Source organism: Pezoporus flaviventris, unplaced genomic scaffold (assembly GCF_033815535.1).
Source record: "Pezoporus flaviventris isolate CSIRO_AGI_PZ_B2104156 unplaced genomic scaffold, CSIRO_AGI_Pfla_v1 ptg000007l, whole genome shotgun sequence".
Lineage (NCBI taxonomy): Eukaryota > Metazoa > Chordata > Aves > Psittaciformes > Psittacidae > Pezoporus > Pezoporus flaviventris.
In genome coordinates, this window is record NW_026892555.1 from 55,732,120 (window position 1) to 55,745,529 (window position 13,410).

At 37.5% G+C, this 13,410-nt stretch overlaps 1 protein-coding gene across 3 annotated transcripts in view; it reads right to left on the reverse strand.

The window, feature by feature from the left end:
* LOC133266998 (cadherin-19-like) overlaps positions 1-13,410 on the reverse strand; it is a 116,059-nt gene that overhangs the window by 44,245 nt on the left and 58,404 nt on the right. The window contains exon 1 of one of the 3 annotated variants that reach the window (XM_061448863.1): positions 700-785. The exons of the other annotated variants lie outside the window; for them this stretch is intronic. The gene's annotated coding sequence lies outside the window, so the exon portion shown is untranslated. Of the gene's footprint in view, positions 1-699; positions 786-13,410 lie in introns of those variants that run through there. 3 annotated transcript variants of the gene reach the window in all.

Below are 13,410 nucleotides of genomic sequence, written 5' to 3' on the forward strand. Positions count from 1 at the left end.
CTTTACACAAATCCAGGTAGATGACATCAACTGCTCTACCCCTGTCTGTCAGTTCCGTAGGACCATCATAGAAGGCCACCAAATTGGTCAAGCAGGATTTCTCCTTAGTGAAGCCATGCAGGGTGTCACCAACCACCTTGTTGTTTTCCATAATACTGTAAACTTTCCCTGTGAGTGCTTGTGTTGGTTGTTTGTTTTTTTTTCAGTTGGAACAGAGATAATATTAAATGAAATCTGGAACATCAGAAAGTAATAAACTAAAATTAAAGTTTCTTTCTAAGTCTACTGAAATCCCCCAAGGGAAGAGAAAGTGTTACCAAGAATATCACACTGACACACACAGAGCTCCAGCAGACTCCCCAGAGGTAAGTAAATCTCCAGGATTCCTCCTTGGTTGGTGTGGCATCATCTCTTTTCTTGGAAGCATAGCTTTCTCACATGTTATTAACTGAAGAAGTTAATTGTTGAAGTTTCATAGAAGAGAAGATAGGCATATTACTACTTCACTCTCTTGTAAGGAAGAAAAAGAAAACAAAAAATAAATAGGAATATCTGTGTCTCTTGTCTAAACTATGGTAAATTAATGATTACATTTAGTGCTGTTTCACATATTATTCTGTCATACAGCTACATCCTACTTTAGTCCAGATGCTTCCTAGATAAAGAAAAAATAAAATAAAAATAAAATAAAATGCTTACCTTAGTACTTAACTTTATGAAAAATTATGTTCTTTTTCTGCAGTCATTAAATAGGTTCAGCAATTTTATTCTGCTGAAAAAATTAGTTCAGTAAACAAATGCTAAGATGCTAAAAAGATTCAGTTTTGCCTGCACTTGTGGTACATTGCACTCTCTATACTAAAAATAAGTAAATGTTTAGTTTTAATTGTAGCTTTCCTTAACTATGAATATTAGTTATTTTTAAGATAGTTTTCTCTATAGAAAATCATGAATAAATCCTTGTCTTTTGGCATAAATATTTTGCTGATTAAAAAGTCTAACACATGCACACAATAAAAAGAGAAATTCTTGCCTTTTGGCATTTGCTTTTTATTGTAGAGAAGTAACAAATCCAATTACAAGATATTTGATTCATTGGGCAAATCCTACTGGAACATTTTCAGCTCTGCAGGATGCCACTCAGTACTGAAGAACCACTTGTCATCATAATGATATAAAGGACCGCATTCTGTGATTCACAGTTGAATTTGTTTGCCAAATGATTTTCCGGAAAGCACATCCTGAAATTCTCCAAAACTCTCCTTAGGACTAAGGTTTTTTTTTTTGTTTCCACTCATTTCTTTGCAGAAATTAAAAGTAATAATGCAATGAAGTCACCTTTCCCATGGTTTCTTAAGAGATTTAATTCCTTTAAATAAGAAACACCAAAGTATAAAGAGAAGTTTTAACATTTTGGTTAAGCAGATGCTTTTCACTATAATTTGACTTATTGTTAGACTGTTGATTTTGGCTTCACAGTTAGTTTTCCACGTAAAATGAGGTAAATCAGAAACACCCTTAAATGAAATCATCCAGTCTATGCCAGTGGGAAACTGGACTGAAATCAAATTCAAATGCTTACCAGTGCTCATTTGTAAAGGAAATAAATAATCATAAAAGCTGTCCCTTGCAAACAGTTAAAGAAACTGTTCATTAAGAAAAAAAATGGAAAGAAAATAAATTTTTTCTATTTTCATTAACTCACTTTGTGGTCTATTAATAAACACATTAAGGTAAATAAAGCAGGGAACATTTAATTGTATTAACAGTTTTCATTATGAGCTAGAATAATTTCCTTTGATACATAATACAGTTTAAAGATGTAATTGAAATTCCTGAGCAGACAATGTGTTTTGCATACATATATGCATGCACTCTGTGCACCACCATAGTGGAAGTCAGCTAGAAAAAAGATGAAAGAATGCACCTCCCTCCGAAACATTGCAATAATATCAGACAAGAAAGAATAGAATTCACCTGCTTTTTGATAGAGGCAACAAACTGAAAAGTAATTGTAATTTTTAGAATAGTGAGAAATAGGGGTGGAAAAGGCTTAGTTGGCAAACTGGCTAAAAAGCTCCCTTATCTCTCTTTTTTAATATTTCACTTTTTTTTCTCAACTACCAGGAACATATTGTTTTTCTTCACTCATTATATCAATTCCATGAAAGGTAATATCCTTTTTTTATCTGTCTCACACACCAAAGATATATTAATCCAATACAGTTCTTATTTGATTCCATTAAACTTTGTAAGCACTTTCTAGGCACCAAGGTATTCAGAACAGGATAGGAACAAAGCATTAGGTCATCCAGGCCAAATAAAGGGTGTTGCATAATCAATTTTATGCCAAGATTTTCAAAAGGATTTTTTTTTTTTCTCTTTTTCAAGGTGTAAAATAAAATATTCCAGGTATAGTCCAACAAATTCCATCAGATTTGCAAATTGTGAATGTTTGGGGCTTTTTTTAAAGGAATCAGATTCTATGTGTCATTAAAAAAAGAAAATTAAAAAGAATCCTAAAAAAACCAATGCCTTTTCTAGCTATTCATGCTACAGTCTCAAAAAATTATTAACACTAAAGATATTTTTAAGGATACAAATTACTTTAGAACCAGCTGATATTTCTTTATTAATACATGAGAGAATAGTTTCAGGTAAAGAAAATATAAAAAAAAAAATCTAAGTTGCATCATATCTGCAACCTAGGTCTTGACATGTTTCATAGTCAAATTACCTTTTCTTTTATGATATCTCCGAGCATAAATTTCATCCATCATTCTCACACTTATTTATAAAATAAAATTGTATTTTCTCTTATATCTTGCTACTTCGTACATGCAACGTACCTCTTCCTGCAAAATGAGTGGGAGAAATGCTGCTTATACTTCCATTATCATTCAACATAGTCCTTACTTTGAATCAAATTAAGATATCTTGGGACATTCTTATTAATTATAAATTCCCTTTGGACTAAATTCTATTAATCAGAAAATCAGGAACCTGCTTAGTAAGGTTCCATGCGATATATCCCTAGAGGGCAGGGGGACCCAGGACTGTTGGTTGATATTCAGGGATCACCTGCTACAAGCTCAGGAGTGTTGCATCCCAACTAGAAGGAAGTGCAGCAGGAGGGCCAGGAGACCTCCTTGGATGGATAAGGAGCTGCTGAGGAAAGTTTGAAGGAAAAAAGAGGCTTATAAAACATGGAAACAAAGACAGGGAGCCAGGGAAGAATACAAGGATGCTGTGCAGGAAGCTAAGGACCAGGTTAGGAAAGCTAAGGCCCAGTTAGAATTAAACTTGGCTAGGGATGTTAAGGATAACAAGAAGGGTTTTTATAGGTTCGATTGATTGATTGGTGGCTTGGCTTCACAAGCGAAGATTTGGGAACAGGCAGTGAAAGAGGGGTCTCACGATCCTTCTGGCTTTTTTGGTTTTATGCAGGAGATGTCAGAAAAGCTACCACAGGGATAACTGGCTTGTGGCAGCCAAACGTTCATAGCGGCATCTCCTTTGGATACTTCGATGTTGGCTCTTCCTATCACTGTGAAGCAGAATTCACCAAGCATTGGCTTGTTCATCCACTAACAGGGAACGTGAGCTGGGGGTGATCCTATAGGTACATAGCAAATAAAAGACAGACTAGGGACAACATAAGCCCCCTCCAGAAGCTATTAGAAGAACTGGCTACCCTGCATCTGGAGAAGGCTGAGGTTCTGAATGACTTCTTTGCCTCGGTCTTCACTGGCAAAGGCTCTGACTACACCACCCAAGTCTTGGAAGGCAGAAGCAGGGACTGAAGAAATAAAGACCTTGGGCCCACTGTAGGAGAGGATCTGGTTTGAGACCATATTAAGAACCTGAATGCACACAAGTCCATGGGTCCTGATGAAATCCATCCACGGGTCTGGAGGGAGCTGACGAATGAAGTTGCGAAGCCACTGTCCATCATGTTTGAAAAATCGTGGCAGTCAGGTGAAGATCCTGATGACTGGAAAAAAAAGGTAATATAACCCCCATTTTGAAGAAGAGGAAAATGGATGACCCAGGGATTACAGACCAGTCAGTCTCACCTCTGTGCCTGGCAAAATCTTGGAGCAGAGTCTTCTGGAAGGCACGCTAAGTCACATGAAAAACAACAAGGTGCTTGGTGACAGCCAGCATGGCTTCACTAAGGGGAAATCCTGCCTGACCAATTTGGTGGCTTTCTATGATGGGGCGATGGAACTGATGGACAGGGGAAGAGCAGTTGATGTCATCTACCTGGACTTGTGCAAAACATTTGACACTGTCCCACACAACATCCTTGTCTCTAAATTGGAGAGACATCAATTTGATAGGTGGACCACTAGGTGGATAAAGAACTGGCTGGATGGCCACACACAGAGTTGTGGTCAATGGCTCAGTGTCCGGCTGGAGACCAGTAATGAGTGGCATCCCTCAGGGATTGGTGTTGGGACTGGTCTTGCTCAATATCTTTGTCAGTGACATGGACAGTGGGATTGAGTGTGCCCTCAGAAAGTTTACTCATGACACCAAGCTGTGTGGTTCAGTTGATACACTGGAGGGAAGGAATGCCATCCAGAGGGACCTTGACAAGCTTGTGAGGTCGGCTGATGCCAACCTCATGAAGTTTAACCATAACAATTGTAAGGTCCTCCTTCTGGGTCAGAGCAATCCCAGGCAAAGCTACAGGTTGGGCAGAGGAGAGATTCGGAGCAGCCCTGTGGAGAAGGACTTGGGGGTGTTGGTTAGTGAGAAAATGAACATGGGCCAGCAGTGTGCACTTGCATCCCGGCAATCCATCCATATCCTGGGCTGCATCAAAAGAAGTGTGACCAGCAAGTCGAAGGATGTTATCCTGCCCCTCTACTCTGCTCTCGTGAGACCTCACTTGGAGTATTGTGTGCAGTTCTGGTGTCCTCAACATAAAAAGGACATGGAACTGTTGGAACAAATCCAGAGGAGGGCCACGAAGATGATCACGGGACTGAAGCACCCCCAGTAGGAAGATAGGCTGAGAAAGTTGGGGCTGTTGAGCCTGGAGAAGAGAAGGCTGCGTGGAGACCTCATAGCAGCCTTCCAGTATCTGAAAGGGACCTTTAAGGATGCTGGGGCGGGACTCTTCATTAGGGACTGTAGTGATAGGACAAGAGGTAACAGGTTCAAACTTAAATAGGGGAAGTTTAGATTGGATATAAGGAAGAAGTTCTTTACTGTGAGGGGGGTGAGGCACTGGAATTTGTTGCCCAAGGAAGTTGTGAATGCTGCATTCCTGGCAGTGTTCAAGGCCAGGTTGGACAGAGCCTTGGGCGACATGGTCTGGTGTGAGGCATCCTTTCCCAGGGCAGGGGGATTGGAACTAGATGATCTTAAGGTCCTTTCAAACCCTAACTATTCCATGATTCTATGATTCTAATGACACTAGACTTTGTTTTGAAATGTGCCTTTCTAAAAGTCAGTGTTCAGGTCATACTTTATTGTTGGGTGGTCATTTTAATATAATATAGAATTATGTAGGAAATAGCTCTTGAAAAGTTCCTAGCAATTATTTGATGCCTTGAACACTCACACTGCTGGGAAAATGCTGTATTTTTAACACACTGTTATCTCAGGTCCTTATATTCTGATCATTCTTTAGGTGTATTACATTATTTTAGGGGAGAAAAGAAAAAGAAAAATCAAAGAAAGAAACCCCACACAAAGCAGTGAGATCAATGGAAAACAGAGTTAACATGGCTAAAGACTTCCAAATAACCCCCAAAAATTCAGATGATATTAGTTCAGCTTGTTGTTATTGTTTGTTGATAAGATTATTTATCTTCTGGACTAACACTCTTGGTAGAACCAAGCCAGATACCCAGTTTTATTTGAAGCTGGCAAAATATTTTGTTATTTCTCCATATTTTCTGTTCAATTTCTTTTTTTACTTGTTATTCATTTATTTCCTTTTGCAGTCAGTTTTTACCTTACTACAATATTTCCCCTTAGCCTACATTGAATTTCCCTTTCTCACTGAGAAACTGAAGCACTGAGGTTCTTTCCTCATTTTTTCCCATTTTTCACGTTAAAACTGGTTTTCTGTTTGTACCTAAGATTGAAAAACTGCCTACTCATCTGTCAGTTCTGGCTCCACCACCGTAACTCATCTGCAGTAACAGTTTATGGCATCTTTATCATGTTTTTTTACCTATCTTTAATCTTTCTGTATCATTCTCCCCTCGTTACCTGTGTGAGCTGCTGCTGCTCTCTGTTCAGTGCTATCTCTCAATGAGGCCCCTCTGTACAGATTTCTTTTGATATTTTACTTCATAGAAACCTATTGTAAAAAATAAATTGAGTTGTATTATATTGTTAAGCCAGAGTCATTCACAGGGTTATTTTGCCTATTTCAAGAGCACTTATGTACTTTGTAGACTTAGCTTTTGCATCTCCAACTAAGCAGGTATTCTCAGTACTTAATGTATTACTAGAATATTAAAATGCACAATCAATCTCAGCATTTTTGAACTGCATCACCTACTTTTTCTTTCACTCAAATAAGCTTCTTAAGCCAAGAAGTAAGTGGAGGCCAGAAGCAGAAATAAGAATTTACTCTAAAAGTAAATCCTCGCTAGGATGACTTTATAGGGTAGGAATCATGGGGCTGTTCAGGCTGGAGAAGAGAAAGCTGCATGAAGACCTCATAACAACCTTCCAATAATTGAAGAGGGCTTACAGGGATGACAGCTACAGACTCTTCATCATGGACTGTAGAAATAGGATAAGGGATAATGGGTTTAAACTGAAACAGGGGAAGTTCAAGCTAGATATAAGGAAGAAGTTATTTACTGTAAGGGTGGTGAGGCACTGGAATGGGTTGCCGAAGGAAGCTGTGAATGCTCTGTTCCTGGCAGTGTTCAAGGCTAGGCTGGATGTGGTCTTGGGTGCCATGGTTTAGTTCGAGTGCCCATGGCAGAGGGTTTGGCACCAGATGATCTTAAGGTGCTTTCCAAACCAAACTATTCTATGATTCTGTGGTGAGTGGTGAGAGAATAGAAGAGTTTGGTGTCTAAAGTATAAGACTTCATTTTCCCTCAATCATTAAGAAAGAAGAAAGCTAGGCAGTAGTCAGACCTGCACTGGAAAGGAGCACCAACCGTGCTGGGCCAGGGCCTTTCAGTCCACAGGAGAAATCCACAGGATTAATTGCCTCCTGGTCTCTATGTACACTTCTGTGGAGCAGGGCTGTTGAAACCTGCAGGCAAGTTCTTTGCATGTTTTGACTTTCATCTCAACTTTAAAAGTCAGACTTAGCTAAAATCTGTAGATATATCCAGTTCAGCTCAATTAAAGTTATTCAGAAATATTACTTCTTTATGCATTTTGCTTTCTTTCAACTGAAGAATTGCAGAAGTTCAGTGCAAGAGCCCCATTTCTGGTAGAAAGTGGAACACTCTGCAAAGTATTAAGTACCCTCCCATTTTTTTTTAAACAATATTAAAACCAACAAAGGCTGGTGTTGGTGCTTTGACATTAGTGTAGTGTGTTACATGGTCAAAGTATTTTCTCCAGAGCAAAGGAGGTAGAGAATGGATTAAAAAATATATAGATTTTATTGTTGTCAGACCTTGATGATGAAGTGGTATAGCACATTACCAAAAGAAATTTTACAGTCATAAAGGGAGCTAAGTTTAAGGAAGGCAGAATTAGTCTGAGAAGATTTCAAATATCCATAAAGAACAGTATGGACAAGCAGGAGACAGAAACTTTGGGAGTTGAACTAAGAAAGAAACATGAGACCTGAGGCCTTTGCAAATTCCAAACTTATCCACAGTTGGTGCATGTTTGTAAGAGCTAACATCTCCAGTATTTCTATGTTTCTTCTAAATAAGAATTTGTAAAGATAAAACATTAATTTCATGAATAAATTTTCTGAATAAAGAAACAAAATAACAAGGTCATGCTTAAAAAAACACAAAACAAACCTGCAAAACAACCAACACTAAACTAAATGAAACTTGAAAGTATATTATAGGTAAAATTTGCTTTCTACAACTAATTTCCTATCATTATTAGTATTAATTTTCTTAAAGAGAAGCAACTATATAACAACCAATGTCTGACCCTGGAAACTTGCCTATAAAAATCAGAGACTTATGGTTATTATTTGGCAAAATATTACCAGGACAACTTCTTTCATCACCATTTCAGTAAATATTATTACTACCATTTCAGTAAATATTAATAACTTCTATATGTCTAATGTAAATTCAGCTAGCAACTTAAGGAGAAGAGCAAGAAAAACAAGCATGGACTGTATTTCCCATCCATGGGAAATGATATAACTGCAGGAATGAATATATTTGTGAGAGGAGTGGGGGAGTTTCCTCTAGGAAGTAATATTTTAAGAAAATCCAGGAATAGGAGATAGGAGACCTCTTCACCAAGAAAGTTATATTTTGTTGTGAAACTAATGTATAAGACAGTGGGTACTTCTTTCAAATTTCATCTCTTCACAGTGGCTCATGGAAATTTGTAGTGAAGAAATAGGATTTCAAAGTTCATTGAAATGAGTGGATATTTTTCAAGCCATTTCTTGGCCTTGGACCTGACTATCAGCATGCCTGCTTTGTAGGCATTTCCCTTCCTTTCCTTCATCAGGCTTGAGAGCATTCATTCTCTGGTTCCTATATGGCCAAGTGAATAACTTCCATGCATAAACGCATATGAATATGCATGAGTTCTCAAATATGTCCTGATTTACTAAATCAGATTGTTGAAATTTGCCCTTAAAATAAGTTCTTACGAAAGAAATCACAGAAATAGGTTTCTATGGATTTTCCAGCTTTAAAACTAGTTTCTTCTACATAATTTCCCTTCTTTCAGGAGTCTGACACTTTTTGATTTTAATTCATTGTCCTGGGTTCAGGAGCTCCCGGAGGAACGGGGAGGAGGATTGAGAGAGTGCAACTCCTACGGGTTGAGACAAGAACAGTCCAGCAACAAATCACCACCGCTACTATCAGCTAAAACAATGATAAGGGAAAATAACAAGGGAAGAGAATACGATACCACCGGACAAGAAAGCGAGTTCCACCCGGAAGCCCCTGTCCTTCCGGGTAACTCCCAGTTACCCCCCCCCACCCCGGGCATGACGTGCTGTGGTATGGAATACCTCCCCGGCTAGCCCGGGTCAGGCGCCCCGTCTCTGCTTCCTCACAGCTTCCCCTCCTCCCTGGCAGAGCATGAGCCTCACAGAGTCCTTGGTCAGGGTAAACATCACTTAGCAACAACCGACAACATCGGCTTCACCAACACTGTTCTCAAGCTAGAAGTCAAAACACAGCACTGCACCAGTTAACACAAAGGAAAAACATGACTGCTACTGCTGAACCCAGGACATTCATTAAAAGCCAACTGAATCTGGGAAGTCCATAAAGTTTCCATAGTAACTGAATGGTCAAAGACTTAATTCACTAGTTTGTTTAATCCAGAACTCATATCCTGCAGACAGTAATGGTCTTAAATTATTTAGATCTATGAAGTCCATGGATTTTACATATATATATAAAATAAATAGGTATCATTTCCTTAATTAGTGAAAAACGGACTTTGATTGCTCCATGGTGACTTAAAAGTAGTTGCGCACTTGATAGGATCCTAAACAAAAGTGGAAAATGGAAAAAGAAACCAAGATGTGGTAACACTAATGTTTTCCATGTGACACTGCTCAGGTAACAAAATATGGAAGAGCAAGACTAAAGGAGAAGTTCCTTGAAGAATCTGCAGATTTGAATCACATAATTTTGCCAAGGGCAGCATGATTTATTTAGGGGCACTGCACTCTTTTGGATGAAGTGTGGCATAGGCAACAGCTATGCTCTCTGGTGCAAAGATGGATGTGACAAAATGAATTAATAAAAAATAATAATATATTAGCTTAGTTCAGACAATTCCCTGATTTTCAGCCTTCTTGATCATGAACTGAAAATCTTTTATGTTGAATAGAGATCACCCAGTAATTCTGAGAACAACAGTTTTCTTTTTGTTTACTTAAATTTGTCCTCCTTCTTCACACCTTGTGCTTTATGCAATATTTAACAATTGTGCAGATTAAAAGAATAAACCAGGCCTGCTGCACTGCAACTTTCCTAAATAACATTGGTAGATACTATAAATACCATAAAAATTCTTTGGAAAATTTGCACTAGTAAATGAATAGGGTCATTTTAATCATTGAATCTACCTATAACTTCCATGTCTTAGAGAACTGGTTTTATATAACTTAATTCCCTACATTAATGAATTCTGTAGTTCTTTTTCATATGATTCCTGAGTAGATCATTTGTTGATTTTAATCCAGCAAGTGTGAAAAGAATAGCCCAGATGGGAATTGCCACATCAGCTTTACTGTATTTTATGTTGCTTTATTTAATACTTTTTTTGCATTTTAATTCTAGTGCCAGCTTTCAACAGGATGTCAAACCTGAAAGTTTCTACTGCACATTCAATTTAAAGAGCACACTGACACCTGTATTTCTCCCTGGGTGGAATTTCACTGCACATCATGCTTTCAGATTTCAATTTTGTGCCATGCTAGCTGTCTCCCATTTTTCCAGGTATTTTGACTCCTTTTAGTGAATATTGCCCAGGACTTGCTAGTAGTGGATAAATGGCATGAGAGCAACAGGATGTGGAAAACTATTCAGAAAGATAAAAAGACTGTTAAAAAAAGTGAAAGAAAACAGGGAACTGTTAGATATGTCACTATTTTATGTGATGTTAGGTAAGTTTTGCTTTGTCTAGGAAGCTCTTAAAAGCTGTGAGATAGGGTAGGTAGCAGGCTTAATGGTAGGTTTCCTCTTGTCATCCTTCTCCAACCTCTACTACTGTTCATCACGTTTTGATTTTTTTAGAGGTCTAATTTTTTTTTTTTTATTAGAAGATATCTTATAATTCAAGACTTCTGACATAAAACTAGGTTTTATGTAGGATTTTTGCTCTGGTGTTTTGTTTTTTTTTCCCTCAAATGCTATTACAGAACATATAAATTTTGTATTGCATATGCTACAGCCTATTTAGCCTGCAAAAATAAGTGTTAATTTGAAAAAAATTATCTGTCCTCTAGAGACTCAGAATTAAAAGGCCACTCTGAATATTAGTGTCTCGATCACAGAAATCTATTTAGCTCTCTCCACAAAGGGCATCATATGTCAGTGTAATGAATGGAAGGATATTTTCCTCTGCAGGGTGTTTACAAAATAGAGAGATATTCTTAATTACTTGGGTAGAAACTTCACTCAGTAGTGTATCACAATTTCACTACTGCTTTGTTTAAAAAAAAACAAAAAACAAACTAAGATCAAAATATTTTGATAACTGGCTGAAAATCCATATAGACATAAATGCAAAACTGTATTTTGCTTGAAAACAAACATTTTCCTACCTTGAGGAAATGGTTGAACTTTAAGTGGTTTCAAAGTTCAAAAATTCCAAGATGATCCAATTCTCTGAAATGCTTCAAAGGAATATCTATCTGTGTTAAAGAAAATCAAAAGGAAAAAAAAAAGTCATCTCATAAAAGTCCAATTGGTTCATATAAGTAGGAAAAGATGACATTTTTAGCTGGGTATCACACCACTTGATTTCTTTTTCAAATATTAATATCAAATAGAGACCAAGCAGGATTTGTAAAAAGGCAATCTTAAGGTAAAATACAATCTATTATCAGGATTCTTGCAATTCAGTCTATTTGGATGTCATCTTTGCAATGTCATCTTTGTGGAAACAACAACTAATTCAGTATACAGGCCACATAATTCATGCGCAATGAAAGCACCTCATCTTGAAGAGTATTTTCTCTACTGGATCTGTGAAATATTTTTCTGTGCTATAAATTCAGTTCTTTTTGTGCTAAATGTTAAATGAATTGTAAGAAGTTCCCTTTTACCTCCTCAGGTGCTTACCTTGTGTTGTGGTCTCTCACTCTCTCTCTCACTCCCTCCAACCTGTTCACCACTATCTTGAGATAAGAGCAGTACAGTAACTAAGGTATAACACAAACCACTACTGCTACCACCAATAATAATAATGATAAGGGAAATAACAAGGGAATAGAATATAACAGTTCACACCTGCCGACCGATACCCAGCCTGACTGAGCAGTGATCTCCCTTCCGGATAACTGCCCCCAGTTTATATAGTGGGCATGATGTGCTGTGGTATGGAATACCCCTTTGCCTAGTTTGGGTCAGGTGTCCTGTCTCTGCTTCTTCCCGGCTTCCCCTCCCCCCTGGTAGAGCATGAGACTCAGAGTGTCCTTGGTCCGAGTAAGCATTACTGAGCAGCAACTAAAACCATCGGTGTTATCAGCGTTGTTCCCAGGCTGAAAGTCAAAAACACAGCACTGCACCAGCTACTAAGAAGAGGAAAAATGACTGCTACTGCTGAACCCAGGACACCTTGCTCTTCTGCAAACTTCGTGAAAGATAGTTTGCAGCTTAGTTTAACATAAGCTTTTTTTTAGTAGCACCATGACTTTAGGCTGTTTTTTTCCCTCTCTTCCAACATCAGCCACTTTTGTGGGCCCTAATGAGTCCATTTTGGTTTTTGTTGTTTGAAGAGAGAAATCATATGCTATAAATAGAACAACATAAAAAAAAAAATAAAATTGTGAGGTCATTTACTACTTGTAAAACAGAGGTTTGAAGAGAGAAAATGCTTGCTAAATTAGGAGAGTGACTGGGATTATTATGCTTACATCAGGTTAATGACTTCAGCTTAGTAAAGATGGTATTGTTTCTTTTCAAGGCTGAAGTTAACCTCTTTATGTCACAGGGCTTTTCTTGTGTAGAGTTCAGTTTATTGAGCATCTCGATACAATATCTAAGAACTACTTACAACCTCACTACATCTATATCCAAATGCTTGCTCTTCTTTGAAAAGTTTAGATAACACCCCCAAAGCAGTGGAGTATTTTTCTGTGTAGAAAACAGATGAATAAAAAGAAAATATTCCAAGGTAATGCCTTTTGATAAGATTTTACCACAATTTCCTAACTGATCCATAAATATCACAAACATTGGTTAAATACAAGAACCAGTGCAAATAAGACAATCTATCAATCTATCTTAGTAGTTTTACCCATCTGATAACCAACAATTCTCCTGCATTTCTCATTCTTTACAGAAAGAGGTCTTTGCCTGGGTTGAGTTTAATGGTGTAAATTAAACTCTATGGAGTTAAGGTTATTGTTGTTAAGGCTGCAAATGACAAATTAATCTCAAAACATGTAAAAAATTCTCCAGTTATAATTGTAACCTACAAGAGGAAGACATTATGATTATTTTTGTTTTCTTAATCATAGATATAGAAGCAGGAGAATTAAAGTGCATTACAAATATTGGAAAACAAAGTATAAAAAGA